This window comes from Mustela nivalis (assembly GCF_964662115.1).
Source record: "Mustela nivalis genome assembly, chromosome: 13".
In the NCBI taxonomy this organism is placed as follows: Eukaryota; Metazoa; Chordata; class Mammalia; order Carnivora; family Mustelidae; genus Mustela; species Mustela nivalis.
Genome location: NC_139032.1, coordinates 61554640 through 61578392, shown reverse-complemented (window position 1 = coordinate 61578392; position 23753 = coordinate 61554640). Strand labels below are relative to the sequence as shown.

Genomic DNA, 23753 nt, shown 5'->3' with positions numbered 1-23753 from the left:
CACTAGCAGGGTGAAACGTCAGCCAGTCAGCTTGAAAAGACCCAAGGCTCCAGGAAAGATGACCTTCAGGTTCTTCAGGTCCAGCCTTGAAATTCAAATTCCCTCCTCAACAAAAAATAAACAACCCCAGATCAGACACCCCCTCTCCCCTTCCTAGCTTTCCCCTGCTTCCTCTCCGTGTCCTGCCTCTTTCCTCTCCTTCCCTCTCCTTCCCTCATCTCTCCCCTTCTCCTGCCCATTCACACCACCCTTCCTTTCTCCCTCTAACCCCTTCATCTCCCCTCCCCACCCCCAGGAGGAGAAGCAGCTCAGCCAACAGCTCGGGGCCTCCACCTTGCCCCTCCCAGACTAGGGGAAGGGGTGGTGCTTTGCTGCTGACCCAGCCCTCAGCCCCCAGTAACCTCTGGTTTGTACCTGGCCCAACGACAGAATCACCTAAGTGGCTCTTAAAGAACTCTGGTGCTGTGTGCCGCACAGCCTGTGGGGTGGGGGCATTCTGATACACCGGGGGCCGGGGGGGGGGGGGGGGGAAGGGTGCGGGTTGGAGACCACAGGACTGGCCCTGGTCCGGCTTCCTCCAGCTGTGAAATGAGATGCTTGGAGCTGGAGCCGGGAATCAGAACTGCCTGTCCTAGAGCACTGCTCACTCCAGGCTGCGCTCAGTTTAGAAACAAGACAGTGAAGCCTCAGGGAGGTTCACCAACTTGCCCAAAGTCACACAGCCCGCCACTGAGTGGTTAAGCCATGCTCAAGCCCTAGAGGTGCTAACTGTTAGACCACGGAGGGTTCATTCCAGCTCACCTCAGCTTCCTCTGGAGCCTAAAACACCAAAGGATCGGGGGCGGGGGGTGGAAACAGACCTGGCCTCTAGCTTCCTGAGGGGTGTAGGGCCCCATGGGAGAGCTCCAGGCAAAGGAAAATGGAAGAAGCATCCACCTGACAGGGAGGCTGTAACAGCGACTGGTGGGGGTGGAGGCTGTCCCAGCTCAAGAAGGTCTGTGGCTCCTGCTGCCTTCCCTTCCTCCCCCTTCTTCCCCAAGGGCGCTTGGGGCCCACCCGTGGTGTCAGATTCCTGGCCCTGCACCACAGCTGTTGCCCCCCATCCCCAGGGGCTGCGGCCTTCTAGAGCTAGGGATCTGATTCCTCACAGCCCCACCCTCCTATCCCAGGGGATGGGACCTCTCAGCTCACAGCATCTCTCTCAGCCACTAGGCCCCCAGCAAGCTGCCATCCATGCCGCACTGGATAGGGGAGGGGACAGGAGTTGCCCAGGGAACCTCCCTGGGGCAATGTCCCCCAAAAGGACTCCTCAAAGGAGGAGGAAGGGCTTGAAGGGCACTTTGGAAGACGCCCCCACCTCCACCTCAAAGTGGGAGGTGCACACTGACTTCTATAGAATGCCTGTACTCCACTAACATCCCCCGAACTCAGAACCTCACCCACCAGGCATTGCTGTGCCCTCATTTTTCGTTCAGTCTCCCAGGACACAGGCCAATGGTGCCCAGAAAGCTCCATGTCGGGCAGGTAGGTGAAGAATTTGCCACCCTTCCTCACACACATTCTCATCCTGCACATGGTATTGATCCACACGTGGCAGATTAGACAAAACTGGCCATGTTGACACATAGGGAAGGAAGGGGGTGTCTGTCCCATTCAATCAAGACCCAACAGAAGATACTGGCAGATGGGCCCAGCTTTGAGGCCAAACCTATTGTGTGATTTTCTAACTAGGGGCTCCTGGGCAGGTCATCCCTGCTCTGGCCTCAGAATGTGCAATTCATAAGCTTGAGGGGGGCAGGTAGCCCTCCTCAAAAGGACCAGGGGGGAGAAGAGGCAGGAGAACAAAGACACCCGCCCCCCCCCACACACACAGGTGTACAGGCATGCACACATGCAGCATCCCCAGAAAGGGTCCTGGATTGTCTACTGCGGAGGCCTCCAATGGCCTCTCAATAGCCCATATGCCTGTGGCCCCCAAAGGTCCCTGCCTAACTGCCCTTTCCCCAACACAGTCCCAGCCATCCACCACCATGGCGCAGGGGGACAAGATGCAGCTGTAAGGCTGGGAGGGCACGCCCACTGGGCACGGAGGAAGGCTTCCTGGGAAGGTGGCGAACCTGGACGGAAGGATGCCTTGGTTCAGACAGAAGGGAGATGCTGTAGGAAGAGACTTCCTCATAGAACGGAGTTTGTGGGGGTTGTGGGGACGGACCTGAGATACTGGCCCAAGCCCCAGGTGAATTAGGACATTCAGATAGCTTAGCCTTGGAAAGGTGGTGGTGCCCACCCACCCTCAGGAGTAATTAAAAATAAAGGCGATATTGAGCCGTTAAATATAAGGAACTCCCCAAACATTCTGACTTCTCTGCTTTTCTGAAATATGAAATACCCGACTCAGGCTGATACTTGAAGCTCACATTCTGTCTGAGCGGGGAGGGCGGGGCTTTGAGGGCCACGCAGAGGAGGGATGGGGAGCGGGGAGGGGACTCGGTGCAGGGAGTGGCCCAGTGAACACCGAATAAGGTGCAGGATTTGACCTTGGTTATTCTTTCCAAGGAGATACTCAAGAACCCCGACTTACTTAGCCATTCTAAGTCTCAATATTCTTACCTGTAAAATGGGGGTAATAATAGCAGCTAAATAAAAGGGTCACTAGGATTAAATGAAATAATATACGTAAAGTACATAGTATACTCTGTTATTCACTCAGAATTGAGCTGGCTACTGTTCTAAGTGCTCCGAGATGCACAACTGAACAAAACAAAGCTCTTCTCAAGAAGGGTGGTGTGATGAAGTGGCTCTGAGCTTGAGCTTGGGAGCCGTGCTGCTTGGGGCTGATGACTAGCTGTGCGATCTCAAGCGAGGTGCTTAACCTGTGTCTCAGCCTTCTTATTTGTAAAATAGGTAATAGTGTAACCTCACAGGCTTGTGTGACGGTAAAGTGAGGTAATGCATTTACGGTGTCTACAACAGTGCCTGGCTCAGTAAGTGTGAGATGGCCGTATTATTAGAAGGAGGGATCTCCCCATCTCCCATTGCCTAGTGTGCTCAGGACCCCAGAGCCGGCGAGACCGGGCGGCAGCGCCCCCTCCTGGCTCCTGAGAGAACGGAGTCCCCCGTTACTGAGCTGCCCTCCCTGCTCTGCTCCTCCCCGCCGACTGGGAAGCCTCGGAAATTTCTCTACCAGCCCGGGTTTACCAAGCGCCACTCCCGTGGCCGGCTCTGCGCGCGCACTTTGCCAGGCCGGTAGATTAAGTCGTCTCGTCTAATTCTCCAACACTCTCGGACGCGGAAGCAGTCACTGTTCCCATTTGGCCAGGGGAGGAAGGGAGGCTCGGGAGGTCGAGTTCCTTGCCCCCCGACACGCCCCAAGGGAGCTGCGGGTTCGCTTCCCCCAGCCTCTGCTTGGGCGCCGGGCGGCCCGCCCCAATCACTGCGGCGTGTGCGCTGTGAGCGCCTGTTCTGTGCGCGTGCGCCCGCCCCAAGACCGGTCCCGGGGGCCAGGAGCGCGGTGGAGAGGGTGGGGAAGGAGGGGTGCCCCTCGGCCCCGGGGCGCGCGGGCGGGGCTCGTGCCCGGCCCTAGCCCCGCCCATCGGCCCCGCCCCCCCGCCTGCGCGGGGAGGAGGCGGTGGCGCTGCGCGCGGGCACTCGGCGGGCGGTGAGGAGCGCGGAGCCCGAGCCGGACGCCGCCGCCGCCGCTGCCGCCACCGCCACCGCCACCTGCGCGGTCGTCATCAAGGTAGGGCGGCTCCGCTCCACCAGCGGTGCCTGCCTTCCCGGTGCGCGCGGTGTGTGCGCCCAGCGCCTCCCGGCTGCAGCGCCCTGGGCGGGATGCAGGGCTAGGCGCGCCGCGGGGGACCCGGCGGGGCGCAGGGGGACGAGGCTTCCGTCACCCCCGCGTGACCTTACAAAGCACCGCTCTTCTCCAGGCCTCAGTTTCCTCACTGGGATAGCGGGCGCAAGGGTGGCCCCTTGCGCTCCGCGCCGTTGAGAGAGGCCGCGCTGAGGTCCAGGCTCCCGACGGCTTGGGGCTGGGATCCGTACTGTCTGCATCGCCCACCCCAACCCGCAGCGAGGGCCGCTCACGCTGGGTGTGGCCAGGCGGTCCCGACAGCCCTCCCCACTCGGTGGCCTGCGTGCCCCCGCGGGACCCTGGACGCTCCCCCTCCTGACTGGGTGGCCTGCAGGGCCTCAGCTTCCAGGTACGGGAAACTGGAGGGGGCGACAACCCGGGGTCTCCTAGGCATGTAGGGTAGGGCCCTCGAAGCCGGCCGGCCAAGTCTGCCTTGCTGGGGGAGCCCTGAGTTGGGAGTGAAGGGACGGTCAGCTGCAGATTTGCCTGGACCAGACCCATGAACCCACCAGGTTTTAGAGCATAATATCAGACACCCTCATCCCCTTCCCTGCCCCTCCAGGCATGATAGGGCTGGATCAGGTTTATGTGTGTGGACCGCAGAGGAGCAACAGTGCCAAGAGAGCTGTGTCTGGGTGGGGTTGGGTCTGGGACAGAGCACGTGTCTAAGGGACTGTGGCTCCAGGCTCTCAGGGTTAAAAAAAACAAAAAACAAAAAAACCTCTGGTGTCTGGCCCAGTGGCTCAGTAAAATCCCCTCTGGAAGGTCTTGCTCTTATGATGGGGATCTCACTCAGCTGGAAGCTGCTGGTCCTGCTCTGGGCACACAGACAACATCTTCCTCCACTCTGGGGCAATCATCAGGTCCCTTAAATCTGCTCACTTCCGGGCTGAACAGCTCCAAGCCCAGCACTCTTTCTCTGGCTAGAGCCAAAGGGAGAAAAGGGAAGAGGCAGGAGCTGAGGTGTCTGCCCCAGAGCCAGTAGTAGTGAGCCTGGGGCTCATTCAGAACCCACCTGCATCAGGGCTAGAATGTGCACTTCCTGTATTTCGGAATGCCTTTGGGTTAGCAGCTGCCTTAGAGGTCTGGGGTGAAGGGAGGAGCCGTAGGAGCCCCTCTCCAGCCCCTTCCTGCCTCCAGTGCCTCTTCATTTTCTCCTGTTGCCTGCCCTGATGGAGGGAGTAGTTTCTGAGAACCAAGACTGGGCCTTCTTGTCTGTTTCGTGACCTGCCCTCACCCAAGAGCTTTCTTACTGCCTGGGCGTGTGGTGAGCTCTGTATAATCAGAGGAATGTGAGCAGAGGCTGGGGGGGGGGCACTTACTGGGGGGTGAACTACCTTTGACTGCAAGTCTGGGGTTCTTGATCTGACTGGCAGTGTGGCCATGACTGTGCCCTCTGGTTATGGTGGAGCCTCACAGAACCTGGAGCTAGACCACAAATGAGTATTATTACCCCCTCGTAAAAGCAGACTAAGTATATGTGCTGTCCCTCGAACGTAGCTCTAACACACACGCTTAAGTGCTACCTAAGTGTCTTGTCATCTCCACATATGTATAATCTGTTTTCCTGCTCAGCATTTTGGCCTGATTTAGGGGCATGGTAGATTCTGGCTATTATAAAGTCATCCTATCCTAATAATTTGAAAATGTACTGTGGAATTATGGCATGTCCAAGCTGAAAGGCAGCAGAAGAAATCATCGCTTCAACCCCCTCATTGTCTAGATAGGCATCCCCTAGCCCCAGAGGGGACATGACTTGTCCAAGTTGACACGCCAGCCAGCAGCCACGCCCCGGGTTTCTGATTGCAAGACCAGAGTATTTGTTTATTTGTTGGAAGACGCATACCATATAGTAAGTGAAAGTGGTCTGTATTTATTCCTATAAAATGAACAAAAATAAATATAAAAGGATAAACCTCCCTGCTGCAAGGCTGTGGGGATCCTCCAGCAGCCTTTAATTTTGCAGGTCTATCTGGTAGCCTGTTACAAGAGTCCAGGAAAATGATTCAAACTGCCCTTTGCCCTAGACTTCTTCCTTTGAGGACTTTACCTTAAGGAAATAACTATAGAGGAAGATGAATGCAGTGCTGTTATTTATAACAAGTTTTCATGTAGTGACGCTTTTGGTGTTTTACCTGAGGTTTAATAAGTATTTCATTTGAAAAGCGCAGCTTAAAAAATAGTAGCATTAAAGCTTCCATTGCTGGGCGCCTGGGTGGCTCAGTGGGTTAAGCCGCTGCCTTCGGCTCAGGTCATGATCTCAGGGTCCTGGGATCGAGTCCCGCGTCGGGCTCTCTGCTCAGCAGGTAGCCTGCTTCCTCCTCTCTCTCTCTGCCTTCCTCTCTGCCTGCTTGTGATCTCTCTCTGTCAAATAAATAAATAAAAAATCTTTAAAAAAAAAAAAGCTTCCATTGCTGGGATCAGGCTGCCGTAAAAGCAGCATGGTCAAGAGGAAAGCTCACGACTCAAGTCAGTAGGCGTTAGGCGTACATCCAGGATGAACTCTGCATGTACCCCACAGTGTGACCTTGGCTCAGTCCCTTTCCCTTTCTCTCTTTCTTTCTTAAGATTTTATTAATTAAAAATTTATTTGAGAGAGAGAGAGAGCCCCCGAGCATGAGTGGGGGGGCAGAGGGGGAGGGAGAAGCAGACCTCACATGTTTCTTCATCCCAGGACCCTGGAATCATGACATGAGCCAAAGGTGCATGCCAACTGAGCCACCCAGGTGCTCTCCCCTTTCCTTTTCTGACCTCACTTTCCCCATCTGTGAAATGGCATAGAGTCAATGATTGCTGAATTTCTTTCAGCTCTGACAACCCGCCTTAAAGGACCTAACAGATCTCTGTAACTGAAGCCTGTGTTGGAACAGTGAACATGGTGATAACCAAAGAATGTTCTAGCCTTCCTCCCCCATCATTAAACAGATCCTCTTAGAGGACTGCAGCTAGTCTTTTTCCCTTGGAAGGGGCTTCATTCAGCTTTTGACTTTTGTTAGTTCCAGATGGCCAGAAGCTGGATTGTTGTACAGGGGAATGTGGCTTTGTTTCTATTTTTCTTTGCCAGATATCAGGGGACAGAGATTTTTCAGGAAGACCAGAAAATAGTGGAGCAGGATCTTCTGTTTGTTATTTTAAGGCTATAGGCTGTTCCTTGCCTCCTTCAGACCAGACTAGAGGTGCTTTGCAATCAGACCTAGTATGAAGGGCCGGGAATAGGTGGCTTGCCTTCTGTGAACAAACATTTATTGGGCATCTACTGTGTACGAGGACTTGAGGTGCCTCCTAGGGTCCTGCAGGTTGACATGAGAAATATATTAGGTTAAACTGTGGGAAATGGCCAATATCTGACTGTTCTTGACTTAACAAGAAATGGCAGTTTCGTTCAGTTCAGTCTGAATGGAAAAAGATATAATTAAAGAGCCCTGTGCTCCCTACCATAATTGAGAGATTGGCAGGGTGCAGTGGAGACTAGGAAAGTGTGATTATAAGCTTGGAAAAGTCAAGGAGGAAGGGCATGGGATCCTCACCTTGAAAAATCAGTAATACTAATAAAATACTAATGACAATGAGTATTTCCCACCTGCCTGATTCTGTCCTAAGTGCTTTACATTTATTCATTTAGTCATTTAGCTGTTCTTTTATTGAACAGCTACATTGTGCTCGGTATTTCCTGGGGTGGAGGCAGCAGTCTTGACAGTAAATAAAATAGACCCCCAGAATCTATCCTAAAGAAACTTCCGATCTGATAGGGAAGAAAAGACAATAAACAGTAAGTAAAGGGAAATGGTGATAAATGGGGTGGAACAAATAAAACACGGGAGTTACATTCCAGGCATGTGAAGGGGAGTGGAAGGATGGGGTTGCAGTTTTTAATTGGGTGGTTGGGGGATCACTGAGAAGGAGACTTTTGGGCTAAGTCTTGAAGGAGGTGAGGAAGGTTGCTGGGCTGGTTTCTGGGGAAGAGCCATCCAGGTGGAGGGAACAGCCAGTGCAAAAGGCCTGGGGTAGGACCATGCCTGGCATGTTCACGGAAGAGCGGGCAAGAACAGAGTGACAGAGAAGGCAGGGAAGATGGGTAAGAGGTGCCACTGGTGGTCAGATTTTGGACCCTGCCCTGTGCATCATTATGGGGGGGGGATGCTCTTTTTTCCCCCCCTTTTTAAGTAGACTTCATGCCACACTTGAGACTCGGACTCGTGACCCAAGATCAAGAGTTGTGTGCTCTACTGACTGAGCCAGCTCTACTCTACTGCCCCGAGGAGGGGGTACTCTTTTTACTTCTCTTTTTCAGTTAAAAAAAAAAAAAAACAAAGATACAGAGATACATTAGGTAGCTTGTTGAGATGAGACGCTGTCTCATAGGGGACCCAGGGCTTCTAGTAGAGGGCAGTGAGGAGCCGTGAGACACGGCCAGGGCATGGCCAGATCTGATGTCAGTGTGTGTCTTCTGGGTTGCAGAGAGAAGGTTGTGGAAATAATCCAGGCTGGGGGGATGAGTTGGACCCAGGCAGTGACCCAGTGGATGTAGGTGCTGGGAATGAGGACGGGGGGTGGGCATCCAGGCCAGGTGAGCATGAGGAGGAAGAGGAGGAAGCCAGGCTGGTCTTAGCTTATTTATTGAACAAACACTTAATAGCACTTCTGCTCTAGGCAACCATCTAAGATTTGACATACATTAACCCATTCAGTCCTCAAAGCATGGTGGAAGATAGATACTCTCATTGTTATTGCTACTTTTTAAGAAAAATGAGTGTATTCTATTATATGTAAGTTATATCTCAATAAAGTTAGTTTACAGGGAAAGTTTTTTTTATATTATAAATACTTGATGGTAATGGGGAATTTAGAAAAAAAGGAAAACAGAAAATAAATTATCTGTATCTTCTCTTTTCATCTCAGGTAATCATTATAAATATTTTGGCATATTTACTTCGCCTTTTTTCAACTATTTTCTCCATTTTTTTTTAAAGCTTTTATTTACTTATTTGAGAGAGAGAGGGAGCACAAGCAGGAGGAGTGGCAAACAGAGGGTGAGGGAGAAGCAGGCTCCTGCTGAACAAGGAGCCTGATGCGGGGCTCGATCCCAAAACCCTGAGATCATGATCTGGGCTGAAGGCAGCCAGCCACTTAACCAACTGAGCCTCCCAGGAGCCCTGTTCTCCCCATTTCACAGATGAGGTTGGGCCATTTGCACAGGGTCAGCCACCTGAAGCCATGTTATCAGGCTTCAGTCTCCAGCGTCTTCATCACTGTGCTCTGCTACCTGGAATGTCAGTTGGTGGGTTCCCGTGAGCCACACCCCCGCACTCACCCCGCCCCAGCATCAGCTCACACATGGGGAAAGCGAGGCTCAGTGAAAGGTAGGGCCTTGTGGAGCATCTCTCACCTAGTTGGGAACAGATAGGTGAGGTCTCATTCTGACAAGAAATAGGATGCTGAGAACTTGTGCAGGGTTGATGTGGCAGCTGCTTTCGGTCTGGCCTTGAGCCCAGAGTTTGCAGGGGGCGGGCAAGTGGCGTGACCCCACCCACAGGCAGGGCCCAGGACTGCTGGGCTGGGCTGCCTGCCGGGCAGAGCCGGGCTGCTGGGGCAGGCCTGGGTTCCCTGAGCTCAAGAGTCTCAAATCTCCCGTGGGCCCTGGGTGGGAGGTGGCCAGGAGACAGGGAGCAAGAGTTTGGGGCCCTGCCAGGCCTGCAGGCCCCCTGGGAGTTGTCTCTTGTACTCTGACTGTGCATTTATTTCTGGCTCTGGTGCCAGCAAACTCCTGGGGCCTCCTGCTGCTAGGGATGTGGTCCCGGCATCCAGGCCCAGCTGGCTACCAGGTGAGCCTTGGGCCGGGTCTTCCCCGCCCCCGCACCCCGCCCCACCTGCAGAATGGCATCATAATGGTGCCAGCTGCAGGATGAAGTGAGGTGTAAGTGGAAAGTGCCGGCACACGGAGGTGCTCAATAGATGGGTGGCTACTGTTGCTGTCCCTAAGGCTGCCCCCCGGGGTGTTGGCTCAGGCTGGGGGATTGAGCCTGCCCCAGCCAGAGCACCTCCACGACACGCCCCTTCACACCTGGCTGAACCAGGTAGGCGCAGCCAGTGCAGGAGGAGACAGAAATGAACCTGGGGCAGTGGCCTGCAGTCCAAGATTGCAGACAGCAAAAGACAGTGGAAGGAAGGAAGCCACGCCCCCGAGGAGGGAGCCCGCATCTGGCCTAAAACGTGCTCTGTAGGCAAGTCCTGTCCCTTCTTTCTGCCCCTTCCTCTCACCCATAAAGTGGGGAGATTATTTCCTGCCTTGATGATTGTAACGATCTTCACGCCAGCAGCCATCTACTGAGGCTTCCCTGTACTCAAGGGAATGATGGAGAGAAACCAGACCCAGCACCGTCTGCAAGGGTGTGCAGCCGGGAGGGGGGCGGGGGGCTCCAGCTCTGATAGGGAAGCCCAGGAGCTGTGGCCCTCAAAGAGGGACAGCTAACCTAACCTGGGTGGGGCTGGAGGTGGGGAAGGCCCCCAGGGGAGGTGATGTCCCAGCTGGCTTGTGAGTGGGATGGAAGTCAGCCAGACATGGGAGGGGAGGAAAGTGCAGAAGGCCATTGGGTAAATGGCTCACCTCTCTGAGCCCGAGCCTCTTCATCTGTAGAATGGCCCAAAGATAAGTACCTGCTTTGCCTAATTTATAGGGTGGTTGTGAGGCTTAAAATTGGATAAAGAGCATGGTAGTACTTCTGAACTCTAAAATGTCAGGCCCCTGTTTGTTGTTGCTTATTGTGATGTCTGGAGCCCCTGGCAGTTCAAGAAACACAGGGCCAGCATCCTTCTGGGTCTCAGAGAACATCTGGTCTATTTTAAAAGGCCTCCAATCAAACCTAACAGGGACAGAGAGCCTCTGTTCACCTTATACCCCTTGATTTAAGAGCTAAAGAGTATTTCTGTAGGGGGGGGGGGTGTGGCTGTGCTTAGAGGGGGCCCGAGGACACAGCCGTAACCCAGTCACAGCCTGTCCCATTGAAGCGGACCAGTGCCTGCAGAAACGCAGGGCCATACGCATGGGCTGGGTCTCAGGACCTGGGCAGGACGGGGGCGCTGAGAGCTAAGGGACGTGCCAGGGGAAGGGGTGGAAGACGGGAGCGCTGTGAGGTCACTGAGGAGAAATAGTTCTGGGTCAAGGAGGTCCGCGAGGTCGCATTACCTGGAAAAGCAAGGCAGAGAACACGGTGAACACGGTGCGGGCACTGAGCCTGCTTGGGTTTGAATATGGGAGAAGAATGTAGGTCCACACTTGTGAATATGTGAAAATACGCAGACACATGAAGCTGGTTGATGATCGCTTCTACTTTTGTCTTTTCTATATTTTGAAATTTTTGCACGCTATTTGACGTTTATTTCTAGAACAAGTTGTCCGCATGTAATATATGTGACAGTATAATGCAGAGAGGATAAGGGTCTGACGTCAGCAGGCTAGAGGGTTCCAGGAGGCACCCACAGCGGGTGGCCTTGGGTGAGGCCTGGGTGATATCCTCCCTGCTGGCCTTCAGGACAGTTGGGAACCGGGTCCAGGGGTGGCCTGGTTGGAGGCGGCACTGAAGGAGAGGTGTCTGGAGTAGGTTCTAGGACTCTTCCTGGGACAGAGACGGGGGTTGGAGGTGGCTGGTAGCACTCTCCGCACAGTGAGCAGACTGTCCAAGCAGGACCGCAGGCCCCAGCAGCAGGAGCACAGGGTCAGGTCCAGAAGGGTAAGTGTTCTCCTGGCACTTGGGCCACCCCCTGAGTGGGACTGGGATGGCAGGACCAGGTCCAGAGGGCCCGCTGGCTAGGGCAGGGGCCTTGTAAATGCTTCAGGGGCCCACCTCAGTATGCTGACCCCCGCAGACCCTTCTCCCTCAGTGATGCCCTCGCTTGGTCTTCAGTCCGTGGGGCTCTCATACACCTTCCCGCCTCTTTACAAGGGAAGTAAAGAAACTAATCTCCTGTCATATTTTATTGGATGCAGGGTACCATCTGTTGTGAGATATGCCATTGTTTTATAACCCATTAAGAAAGGAAAAACAGAAAACTCTAAGTTGCATTTCAGTTTCAGAGATGTTAAATGTCAAAAAAATGTGTCTTGGAATCAATCAGAACAACAAGCAGGAGGGCCCCACCCTAGATTCTTAATGTACATATACTCATCTAATCCTCTGTCAACCTCCTGGCTAGATAGTCTTGTCCTCTGTTTACAGATCAGGAAACAGGGGCCCAGAGAGGTTAAGGGATTTTTGCAGGGTCACACAGCCAGCAAAAGATAAAGCTGGGATTTGAACCCATCCATCACTTTTTCCTCACCCAACCTCACAAAGCAAAGGCTCCTGAGTGCTGGCCCTTCCGAAGAAGACAGTGTTCACATTGCAAAATGAACATAACGCCAGCTCGGAGTTCAGAAATGCCCCTGTGGACTGGTCATTAAACGCCCAGGGCTATATGAGTAATGGGGGGAAGGCCTGGAGGGGAGCTGGAGAGATAATGGACAGGAAAGAGCTCAGAGAGCTTCTTGGCTGGTTCATTAACCTCATCCTTGTTAATGATCATTATCAGGACTAGGTTGACTTACGGCCCACCCTGGAGAGAGACCACAGAGACCTGCCCCACACAGATCAATCACCCTAGAGCCTCACCCAGAAAGGCCCACACATTCATTTCCTACAAAATTATTTTTCGATTTACTCTTATGAATGAGACCTTTATTTGCGTATGGGTCACCGAGTGCCTGTGAAGCCCGGCGTGGCGCTAGGGTTACAGCACACCGCAGAACAGACATAGGTGCTGCCGTGGTGGGGTTACAGACCAGAGGCAACAGACAGTAATCCTCACGTCCCACAAAACCTGCAACAGGTGCCTGTTGGAGAAGAGACGGCATCAAAGATTACAGAGCAGAGAATGTGTCCAGTTCAGGGTCAACTGCAAAAGGCTATTCTAAGTGAAGGACTCTTCTTTTTTTTTTTTTTTAATTTATTTGAGAGAGAAAGAGATTGAGAGAACAAGTGGGAGGAGGGGCAGAAGGGAAAGCAGACTTCCTGCTGAGTGGGGAGCCCCATGTGGGACTCGATCCCAGGACTCTGGGATCATGACTTGAGCCAAAGGCAGACGCTTAACTGACTGAGCCACACAGATGCCCCAAAGGAAGGACTTTTGAACTGATCTCAAAGACCAGTCAGGGGGAAGTGGAGGCTGCTGGACCAAGGAAACAATGCTGAGGCTGACAGACGGGGACCTCTGAGGACTTGAAAGTTCTGAGTGTCTCCAGCTTTGATTCCTGGGCAGGTGAGGCCAGAGAGGTGGAGTGAGCCAGACCCTTGGGCTCCTGGAGCAGTGGCTGTGGAGTGACATGCTCAGATGGGCATCTTCTGATAAGATAGGGGCCAAGATGGTAGGTAGGTGAGTGTGTGCACGTGAGAGCCGCTGGTAGCAGTGGGATGAGAGCTGGGTGGATGGTGTACAAGGAGCGCTGGTGATGGGCAGCTGGAGGAGGAGGAGGAGGAGGCCACCCGGGCAACCGCTGGGATCTGGCTATGCCGTCACAAGACCTGCCTTGCAGAGGGAAGGGTCCCGGGAGGAGAAGAGCTATAGTGGGAAAGCTGTCACCCCACTGATACATGTCCTGGTTTGCGTTTTGTCCATTTTTTCCCCAGCCTCCTTAAGTATCCTGGTTCATCCAGCACCAGACTTTTGGTGGCTGATGGGAAAAGAGGTCAGTGGGCGAAGAGGTCTCTGGCGAGGATGAGGTGACGGACCTCGTGGAAGGAGAGGAGAGAGGGGCAGATAGGCGAGGATGAGGTAGAGGAGGCGTCTCTCGGGGGCAGAGCTCTGGGCGGGTGTCCCAGATCACTGGACACAAGAAAGCGGCTGAGGTCGGATGGCCCAGACGCCATCCCGGAGCTGGCCTCATGGAGAGGCTGTGTCCAGTCTTGGCAGTGGAGTTGAGGCAGCGCCCAATGGGCGGTCAGCAAGGGGGCGCTTGGATTAGTGACTTTGGAAGCAGGTGGAACGTTTTCACAGGGTGGCAAAGTGCAGGGTGTGGCCAAGAGAAATGGGTGACTGAGGACAAGGAAAGGAGGGCCTTTGGAGAGGATACGGCCCTTGGACAGGGGGAAACTGAGGCTGGAGAGGATCTGGGATGAATCTGAGGTCACACAGGGAGACAGGGACTCTGCTAGTATGCTTTGCCGTGCTGCAGGTTCCAGATCGCACGGGGTGCTTCCTTTCCTCGGTCTTCCTTGGGAGATGAGAACCTGATGCTGCGGGGTCCGCACATGGCCTGGGTGGGGGGCGGGGGGAGCTGTGGCTAGCCAAGGAGTGCACGGGGATGCATGTGGGAAGACAACGAAGGGGAGCCACTAAGCTGAACCTTGTGGCAGCAGCGGGGCATGTGGAGCGCTGGAGGGACTTGGCAAGAGAACCAGTGTAAGCCAGGGCTGCTAACGGGGAGTGCGGTGAGCCTGTTCGGGCAGTGGCAAACACAGTCCAGTTTGGCTCGGTCCAGGGCGTAGTATCCAGTCCTGGGCAGTCACCAAGGGCAGAGGAGGCGGGAGCAGCCTGGCCTGGCAGAGGGGAGTGTTTTGTCATTTCTGTTGAGAATTGCAGGCAGATCATGATAATAACAGGTCAGACTTCTAGTCTTATTATTGTTTTTAAGTTCTCTATAGAAAATGCACCCCCGCCGGGGCACCCGGGTGGCTCAGTCATTAAGCGACTGTCTTCGGCTTGGGCTGTGATCCTGGGGTCCTGGGATGGAGCCCCTCATCGGGCTCCCTGCTCAGCGGGAAGCCTGCTTCTCCCACTCCCACTCCCCCTGCTTGTGTTTCCTCTCTCGCTGTGTCTCCTTCTGTCAAATAAATAAAATTTTTAAAAAGAAAGGGAGGTATTGTAGAGCTATAGAGAGTATGTTTATAAAAAAATTTAAAAATTTAAAAATAAAGAAAGGGAGGGAGGGAGGGAGGAGATCGCACCCCCTTCTTGTCAGCACCCAGCCCTACTGCCCTTGTCCCCTTTTCTCTCCCCCACCTTGCCCCCACCTCTCTCCTTGGTTCACTCCTGGGCCACACCTCAGCTTCGAATGCCCAACGGAGAAGCCACTGAAGGTTTTGGAAGAAGGGATGCTTCTGTCTCAGGGTTGCCCAAATGGGACTCCGCTTAGGAGAGGTCAGGTGGGGAGATTAGGAAGACAGTGTGGGCGAGGGGAGAGGGATGTGGAGATGAGGCGGATGAGAGCAGCGGAGAGCAGAGCTGTGGAGACAGGAGCAGGACTTAAGGCCTGCCTTGGAAGGCCCGGGATCCATGCCCACAGGTGCCCACCGCCACACCAGGCCTGGGTCGGCACCTCGGGGGACCACTGGGCTGCCGGGGCTCCAAGCCCTGCAGTGTCCAGGGCTCTGGTTGGCAGTCGGAGGTAGACTCCACAGACTCTAGATCTCACCCCCCGGATCCCATCGCCTAAACAAAACCTTCCAGAGTGTCAGGATAACCGTAGCACCCCTCAGGGGTCACTTCCCAGCCCACAGACATCAGGGGGACCTCATGGGTATCCAAATAGCAAACCCAGGAGCTGGGTTTGACTGGTCCCATTTCACAGACAAGGAACCAAGGCTACAGAGGGAAGCAGAGCGGCTCTTAGAACCGTGGCCTACTGATGGCTCCCTGTGTCCCCCCTTTTCATCCTGATAGCACCTATAACTTGACTGGGACACACATCACCTCCATGCCGCCTGCAGCCAGCCTCAGAGCCAGTGGCCGACCTCATGGCACGGGGGATACAGCTGCAGAGGGCTGAGAGGGGCAGGGAGCCGAGAATGGCCGAGGAAGGGGCTGGACTGAGGCGGGGACATGGAAGCAGCTGGTTTGCACATCAAGAACTAGACATTTGCGTTCTCTCTGGGCTCTGCGGTGGGCTAGTCACATCCCCTTGTTTCCTCACCTGTAAGGGGATGGGGTTGGACTAGACGATCTCTACCATCCTTTGCAGCCTGAAAATCCTGCTGGTCTCCCCGGCTTCTGTTCTGGTGGCCTCCCAAGTGAGAGGTGCAAGACATGATTGGGGCGCAGGGAAGAGCTCTATCGAGACGATCATTCGGCTTTGCTCAAGGTTGGGAGATGCAGACCCACCGACACCACTCAGGCCGTCAGACAGCCTCGTGTCTCGTGTCTCCGGAAGTCTATGCAGAGAAGGGGAAAGAACTTTGAGAAAGGATGGCAAGCATGCCTCTGCTCTCTTTTCGGGAGCTCAGTATAGTTAATTTAACCTGGTTAATGAATCCAAATTAATCCAAATTAATCCAGACTAATTAATCCAGATTGGCTTTGTGGATTATATTAACCAGTTTGAACAAAACTAATCCTCACAAAATGGACAAGTGGTTTTAGAAGATTCCCATCTGAGGGCGCCTGGGTGGCTCAGTGGGTTAAGCCTCTGCCTTGGGCTCAGGTCATGATCCCAGGGTCCTGGGATGGAGCCCCGCATCGGGCTCTCTGCTCAGCAGGGAGCCTGCTGCTCCCTCTGCCTCTGCCTGCTACTCTCCCTGCTTGTGCTCTCACTCTCTCTCCCTGTGTCAAATAAATACATCTTTAAAAAAAAGAAGAAGATTGCTATCTGAACAGTGGGTTGTTAGTGGTTCTAATAATATGAGTACTGTTGGACAAGAAATTAACACTTGGGTTTCTGGCCATGGTCACATCCGCAGCCACACGAAGAGGGGGAAAAAAAAACAGTGACAAACTAATCCAATCTGATAAGAAGTCAGCCCAAGCTGTTTTTTAAATTGGGGGGAGGGGCGCTATTTGAAATACAGCTTTAGAGTCACTCTGGTTAGCGATGAATCTCGCCTCATGTATACGTTGTGCCTCGTAGCTCCTGAGAGTAGTAACGTGTATAAAATATAAAATATTGGTGGGTGGGGTTCATTTTTTTCTCTTTCGAAAAGTACATGATCAGGAAAAAAAAAAAAAAAAGCCTCCCTGCTCTAACTTCCTGGTCCTTTCTCTGCAGCTGCCCCTTCTGACAAATCACCTCGTTTGTGATTTGTTCAGGTAGGGTGTGATTTCTCCATTCTTCTGCCTGTTCCCTGGGCAGACACCCCATTGCTACCTCTGGGTCCACAGAACCCAGCACAGGAATCTGTCTCTGGCAGGAGGCATGAAGAATGTAGTGTGAGTCTATGTTTCCCCACTCACCTTTCCCACTGTGGGGCTGCGGCTGTGCTGACCTTTCTGGCAGCAAAGACTTGGGGTCTGTCTCCCCGCCTGACCCTAAGAAGCCCCATTCTTCTCAGCGTAAACCGCAGTCTGGAGAAATGCAGCCCACCTTTCAAAGTCTGAGTCTCGGGAGGGTCCAGCTGCGGTGAATGACCACCCCACCCCACCCCCGCGCCTCACAATTAGAAGCCTTCTTCCCCAGCCATGCTTGGAATCTGTCCCTCTGAGAACAGCAACACAGATAAGGAAAAAAATATTTGGTACTGTATCCAGTCACAGGATCAAAGGGAACTTTGTTCCATGTCTTCGAGGACTCTCCCAGGCTGGGGTGCCAGAAATCCAGATCCCATTCCTGGTTCTGCCCTTTATGGATGTCCCCGGACAAGCTGACTCAATTTCCCTTTCTGTACCCCAAGAGCTCTTGAGGTCTGGCCAGTGCTACTATTCTAAGAAGTGAATCTAGGGTCTTTTGGGGGTACCTGCTCCACTGAGTGGTTCTCAGCCCCCATCTGGAGGATTTGAGTCTGGTCTGGGCTCCAACCTAGGTGTCAAATGGGGACAGCTCGGAACATTATGGGGAGGCGATGAAAGTGGGGAGATGGGAACCTGAGTCACACAAGAAACTCCCCCTCCCTGCATGGACCCAGTGCAGGGCCACGTGGTCAGGGGCCTCAGCTGTCTGAAAGGTTGCCATGGGGCGAAGGCCGTGGGTGCCGTTGGTGGAGCTGGAGGAACAGAGGCAGGGGAACTGGGGATTTCCACTCAGTGGGAGAAGGAAGTGTGACAGTGGATCTGCCCTGTTCCCGGAAGGAGTGAGCTTCCCATCACTAGAATGGTACAAGCCAAGACCCTCAGACTTTTCAGACAGAATGGTGTGGAAAGGAGGACTGAGAGCTGGGCTGGATGTCCACCCAGGTCCCCGAGGCTGGGCAGTCCTGTTTTTTTGCCCCAGATGTAATAAGATCATTTGAGAGCAGGAGTGAGTGCGTCTGGCTCAGAATTAGATTAGATAAGAATTAGAGCTTTAAATCAGCACAGAGGGCTTGGGGGAGAGGCACAAGGTTTTCTCTGCTGCCAGCCTGTTAAGGGGGTTCGGGTGCCTCCCAACACAGGTGATCCCCTCCACCCCCAAGTCTTTACATCTTTAAGCATTGCCACATGGAGGAGAAAAAACGACATGGACACTTTGTGCTTCTGGTTTAGTCTGTAAGCTCAGGTCACCTTATGCATTTTTGTTAAACGTTCATTTCAACCCATTAATACAGTTAAATACGGTAGGGAAGTGCCTAGCCCACAGTGAGTACTCAGTAGAATGCTATTATTACTTATTTTGAATTTATCTTGGATTTGCCATGTTCCAGGCAGTGTTCTAAGTGCTTGCCATATATGAACTCATTTACTACTTTAGGATGACAAAACCTAAGACCTGGAGAGGTTGACTAGCCTGCCCAAGGTGTCCCAGCGGGTATGTGGTGAGACCAGTGCCTGAGCCAGGCCCGACTGTGTCTGTAGCCATCTCTGCCTCCTCTCCATGTGGTCATACCACACAGTAAAGAAACAAAGCACATGTGCCCCCTCCCCCCCACCCCGTTCTCCCTTCAGAGCCTCCCTAAAGCCTCAGGACTGCGGCAAGCAGAGATGCACACTCCCATTGTACAGATCGGGCCCTGGGGCCCAGAGAGGGCAATGACTTGAACAGGGTCACACAGCCAACGGAGGCAGAGCAGACTGGAGCTGGGCCCCTGGTCTCAGAACATATCTGTGCCTTCCCTGCGCAGAGTGGGAAACCCAGCCAAGCCCAAGGAGAGTCCCTGTGAGCCGATACTGCTCCCTCAGCTCTTTCTGCCCCAAGAGCAGCAGGAGCCAGGCCCGCAGAGGGTCAGGAAGCCTGCAGGAAGGGGATGGGAAGAGAACTCCTCTGTCCAGGCACAGCTCCTCCAGGCCTTTCCTGAAAGGGCCTGGGAAAGTTGTGAGGACACTCGCCCTATAGCAGCCCCTTCTGCTGAGGGCGGTGCAGGCAGAGAAGGCCCCACTAGCCAGGAGTGAAAGGGGTGGGAGGGGGGCCTGGGTGGCTTAGTCGGCTGGGCGACTGTTGGTTGCCTTCAGCTCGGGTCATGATCCTGGAGCCCCGGGATAGAGTCCCCACATCAGGCTCCCTGCTCAGTGGGGAGCTTGCTTCTCCCTCTGACCCTCCCCCCTCTCGTTCTCTCTCTCTCTCTTTCTCTCTCTCATTTTGTCTCTCAAATAAATATAAAATCTTAAAAAAAAAAGGGGGGGGGAGGAGGACGGCCTCCCCGGGGAAAGTAGAGCAGGAAGGGTGGAGCCGGCTGATGGCCTGGGAGAGCCAGGGCAGAGCCAGCCGGATACCTAGGGGCTGCTAGCTCTTTTCTTCCTTTCTTATTGGGGCAGAATTTACATCGCATAAAATTTGCCATTGTAACCATTTTTAGTTCTGTGCCCTGGAGTACATTCAAGCTGTTTGTACAACCAGCACCACTGTGATTTTTAAATTTTGATCTCACAATAGCCTATTCTGTTCTTTAATGGTTTTGCTGACATGCCTTAATGAAAAGTGTGCGCTCGGGTGCTGAAATTACCGCCCTTGACAAAAAGGAGCTCCTGTCGGAGCTGCCCCCATGCCAGGCATTGCTTTAAGGCATTTTATTTTATATTTTTTAAATAGTTTTCTAGAAAGATTTTATTTATTTATTTGCCAGAGAGAAAGTGAGAGAGAGCATGCGCAAGCAGGGGGAGCCGACTCCCCACTGAGCATGTGGGCTCGATCCCAGGACCCTGAGATCATGACCTGAGCTGAAAGCAGATGCTTCACCGACTGAGCCACCCAGGCACCCACTGTAAGGCATTTTAAAGGAATAAACTCATCGAATCCTTACCGTTTCCCTGAAGTTAGGTTCTGTCGTTGACCCCAGTTAACAGATGGGAAGACTGAGACACAGACAGGTTTTAATATCTTTCCGCACATCCCTCCCTGGCCCACCAGTTGCTGCCGTTTGTTGAGGACTCACTGTGCGCCGGTCTAACCGCTCTGTTCAGCCTTGGCGCCATTTCATAGCAACGTGGGGAGAGGTCGGTGCCCATGTAGTTGCAAGATCTAGAGAAGGAGAGTCTGGGTTTCTCTCTGGTCTCTGACTCTGAAGCCTGTGTCTTGACCACCTGACCTTGATGCCTGCAGTTCAGAGGGTGAAGCTAGCTACTGAGCACCCGCTGGTTCTTGAGGACTGGCCTGACCCCCCATTTGTACACCGAGAATATTTGCGAGATGGAAAGGCAAGAATCACAGCCCCCAGTGGCCCCCAGTTAGGAAGCGGTTGTGTGCTCCTGGAGCGTTTGGAGGACAGGTTCCTGCTGTCCTCGTGGTTGTGTAACCTCAGAGAAGTGCTCTGAGCGGAGCACAGCTCGCTGTGTCCACCCGAAGGGGGTAACCCCCCCACACACACCGCCGAAGTGGATGTGAGGAGTGAACCCAACAGGAAGAACTCTGCAAATCACAGAGCTGACTTGTAGGGCGGTGGCTCTGGGTGGTCCCCAGTCAACTGCTTCATGGTCACCTGGGAACTTGTTGGGAATGCTGGTTTTCAGGTGCTGCTACTAAATTGCTAACTCAGAAACTCCAGGATGGGCCCAGTGATCTGGGGAGTGAATCAGCCTTCCAGGTGATTCTGGTGCACCCTTGGGTTGAGACCTGCTGTTGGAAAGCTTCACGCAGAATGTACATGAGATACGGGCACCAGTCCTAGCAGAGAGTCTGTCTTGGGCCAGAGGGGCCTCCTCAGCCTGGGCTCTGGTGGATGGCCTGCCCTCCCTGGTCTATGGGCCCAGTCCAAACAGATGATTCAGGAGGAGCTCAGGGAGGGTGGAAGTTGGGGGGACGGTGGCCTGGCTGTCCTCCCCTGGCCGCTGTTGCAGCTGCTACCTGAAGAATTGGTGAAGGCCAAGCATTATGTCCGCGTTCCTAAGCAGGGGGGCAGAGAAGCAGGAAGGGACAGCCAGTGCCCCACCCCCCGCCCATGTGATGGGCTGGGCTGCCCAGGCAGGAGCAGGAAACAGGCAGGCTGGCCCTCAGGCGTATCTGGGGACTCAGCACAGGAATGGGTTGAGGGGGAAAAGGAGACTATTTTTTTTTTAATTTTTTTAAAATTTTATTTATTTATTTGACAGAGAGAGAGAGAGAGATCACAAGCAGACAGAGAGGCAGGCAGAGAGAGAGGAGGAAGCAGGCTCCCCGCTGAGCAGAGAGCCCGATGTGGGGCTCGATCCCAGGACCCTGGGATCGTGACCCGAGCCGAAGGCAGAGGCTTAACCCACTGAGCCACCCAGGCGCCCCGAGACTATTTTTTGATGTAAAGTCCTAGCTGCTGACTGAGATGTGACCTACGAGCCAGGCCTCCCGGCTCCATGGCTCTCTCAAATTGCTGACACCTGTGGAGACAGGTCAGCCCTTGACTCCTGGCCAGCAAGCCCAAGGCTCTGCGCTCTCCCCCAGTCAGGCACGCTCTTTTCCTCCCAAGCCCAGACAAGGAAGTCCTCAGAATCTTCTTCCCCCCCTCCTCTTCTTCATGCCCCACGGCTTCCCCCTCCAGCCGACTACAACCAGCCATGAAACAAGACCCACTCACCCACCTGTTTCTTCCTTAGATACAAGCTGAAAGTTGAGGAAGAAAATACTTCCTCTGGCCAGACATTCTAACTACCTAATAGCCGGACCCACATTTTGTGGCAGCCGTCACGTCGCCACACCCCTGGTTTCAAACTGGCATCTTCCCGTGGTCTCAGGTGCCAAGGTCTTAGCCAGATTCGGAGCCCTCGCCGGTGCCTTGTTGGCGGGGCCCTCGCCGCTTCCTTGCCCAGACCCCAACCAGACCTGACCCCTTGTGGTTCGTTCCCTGGCTGTGTCTTTCACTTCCTCCACCTAGAGCATGCACCCCCGTTCCCCATCACTCTGTGCTCAGCTCACCCGACTCAGCCTTTCGGGCTGGCCTCAGACCTGCCCCGAGGCTCTCACCCACTCCTGGGATTCCCACCTTCCCGCTGCAGCCTGGTCAGTCCCATTCGCCCTGAACTGAGCTCACTGGTTCCATGTTGGCCTCTCCCATCTACCTGATCCCCCTGGAGGGCAGAAGTCCCTGCCAGGGTCATCGTCGCCTCTCCCCCTATAGTGCCCAGCATAAGCCAAGCTCTGGGAGGGCTCCAGGAATGCAGGTTGGAGTCCCCCTGGGCCCCAGGGTCCCAGCAACATGGCAAGGTGGGAGCTGAGCTGTGGGCTGGAGGTGGCCCCTGCCGCTGGCAGGTGCCCATCCCAGAACGGGGGCTGGAGGGCTTCTGCTCACTGTGGAACCCCGAGCCAGGCACTTTCCCAGTCCGGGCCTCAGTGGCCCTCTCTGTCCAAAGACAGATGCAGAAGCTCTGCTGGGAGATGAATGGTGAGGAAACAGTGGAACCTCCAGGTTATCACCCTCCTGAAGGTGGCTTTAGAAAGTCCCCAGTGACCCTTGTCTCTTGAAACTCTCAGATAAGGAGATTGTGGGGCAATAAAGCTGCCTGAAGTTTTGGTCTGGGCCTGACTTAGGGGAATAAACAGGAAGAAGCTGGGTTCTGTCTCTCTAGAGGAGCAAGGCAAGAAGGGCCCCAGGCCTCCAAGGACTAGGACAGCTGATAGGTAGCTCCGTCGTCCTCCCAGTCCCGGGTTTTGGTGCATGTGGGCTGCAGAGCTTTAGTGGACCGTCCTAACAGTCGGGCAAGGTAAGAGTATTACCTGCCTGAGAAAACAAAACCTTAGAGGGGATGGAGATTTGCCCAAGGTCAGGGAGCAGACTGGTGTCAGAATCAGGGCTCTCCCACCTGACCAGCATACCAACTAGGAAAATTACAGGCTCAGCGCACCCCCCGCCCTGCCCACCGTTCCTTGTGTCCAGAGAGGGGTTCAGAAGAGGCTCATGGCGTGAGTGGAAGCTAGTCCAGGAGCCAGGTGGGTCCCCCTGCACCGTGCCCCCACCCTGGTACATGCTTGTGGGATCTGGCCTGCATGTGGGTAAAGCAGAGGGGAGAACCATTCGGACTTGGCAGTCTGATGGCCGGATGGCTGGAAGGCCGGACGGAGGGAGCAGGCAGGAGCGTGGGCAGCAGGACCTGGGAGGGAAGAACACAACCACAGCTGAGCTCTTTCTTGGTACCAGAGGTTTGCAAGGTATTTTACAGCCGTTACCTTGTTCAATGCCTGGTAAGCCTCCATGAGGTGGATCGTAGGATACCCTTTTACCCATGCGGATGCTGAGGCCCAGAGACAGGTTGAGGTCCAGAATTTGAACCTGATTCTCCTCTCTTCATGCTCTAGGCTGCTTCAGAGAATAGAGAGTGCTCTGGCTGGTGAGCTGGTGGTGGTTCTATTGGGCCCAGGAAGGTGGAGGGAAACGAGGAGCATCCTAGGAGCCCAGTTAAGTACTTAACGTGGGCTGATTTGCTTCCAGGCAGAGAGAAGGGGACATGAGCAAAGATGGTGTGCCTGGGGAAAACACGGTGCTTTGAGGGGAAGGCAGATAAACCATTTTGGCTAAAGGTTGAGTTTGTGGAGATGAGATGTGGCCGGTGGAGTGTGGGGCCCCACACCCCAAATCCAGCAGGGGGCTTGATTCTGAGGACAAAGGGGATCTGGGGTGGTAGGTCTTAA

General features: G+C 54.1%; 1 protein-coding gene and 1 long non-coding RNA gene across 3 annotated transcripts in view; one reads left to right on the top strand and one right to left on the bottom strand.

Moving 5' to 3' along the window:
- Positions 1–1598: 1598 nt before the first annotated feature.
- Positions 1599–3428, bottom strand: LOC309846885. The gene is made up of 2 exons (XR_014302187.1): positions 3199–3428; positions 1599–2117 (listed from the first exon to the last, which is right to left on the bottom strand). It is a non-coding gene; the product is annotated as an uncharacterized lncRNA (long non-coding RNA).
- A 186-nt stretch (positions 3429–3614) lies between these two features.
- Positions 3615–23753, top strand: part of CORO2A (coronin 2A) — a 53326-nt gene continuing 33187 nt past the window's right edge. Inside the window, exon 1 of one of the 2 annotated variants that reach the window (XM_082696510.1) lies at positions 3615–3739. The gene's annotated coding sequence lies outside the window, so the exon portion shown is untranslated. Of the gene's footprint in view, positions 3740–9984; positions 10075–23753 lie in introns of those variants that run through there. The other variant, XM_082696511.1, reaches the window with a different exon arrangement.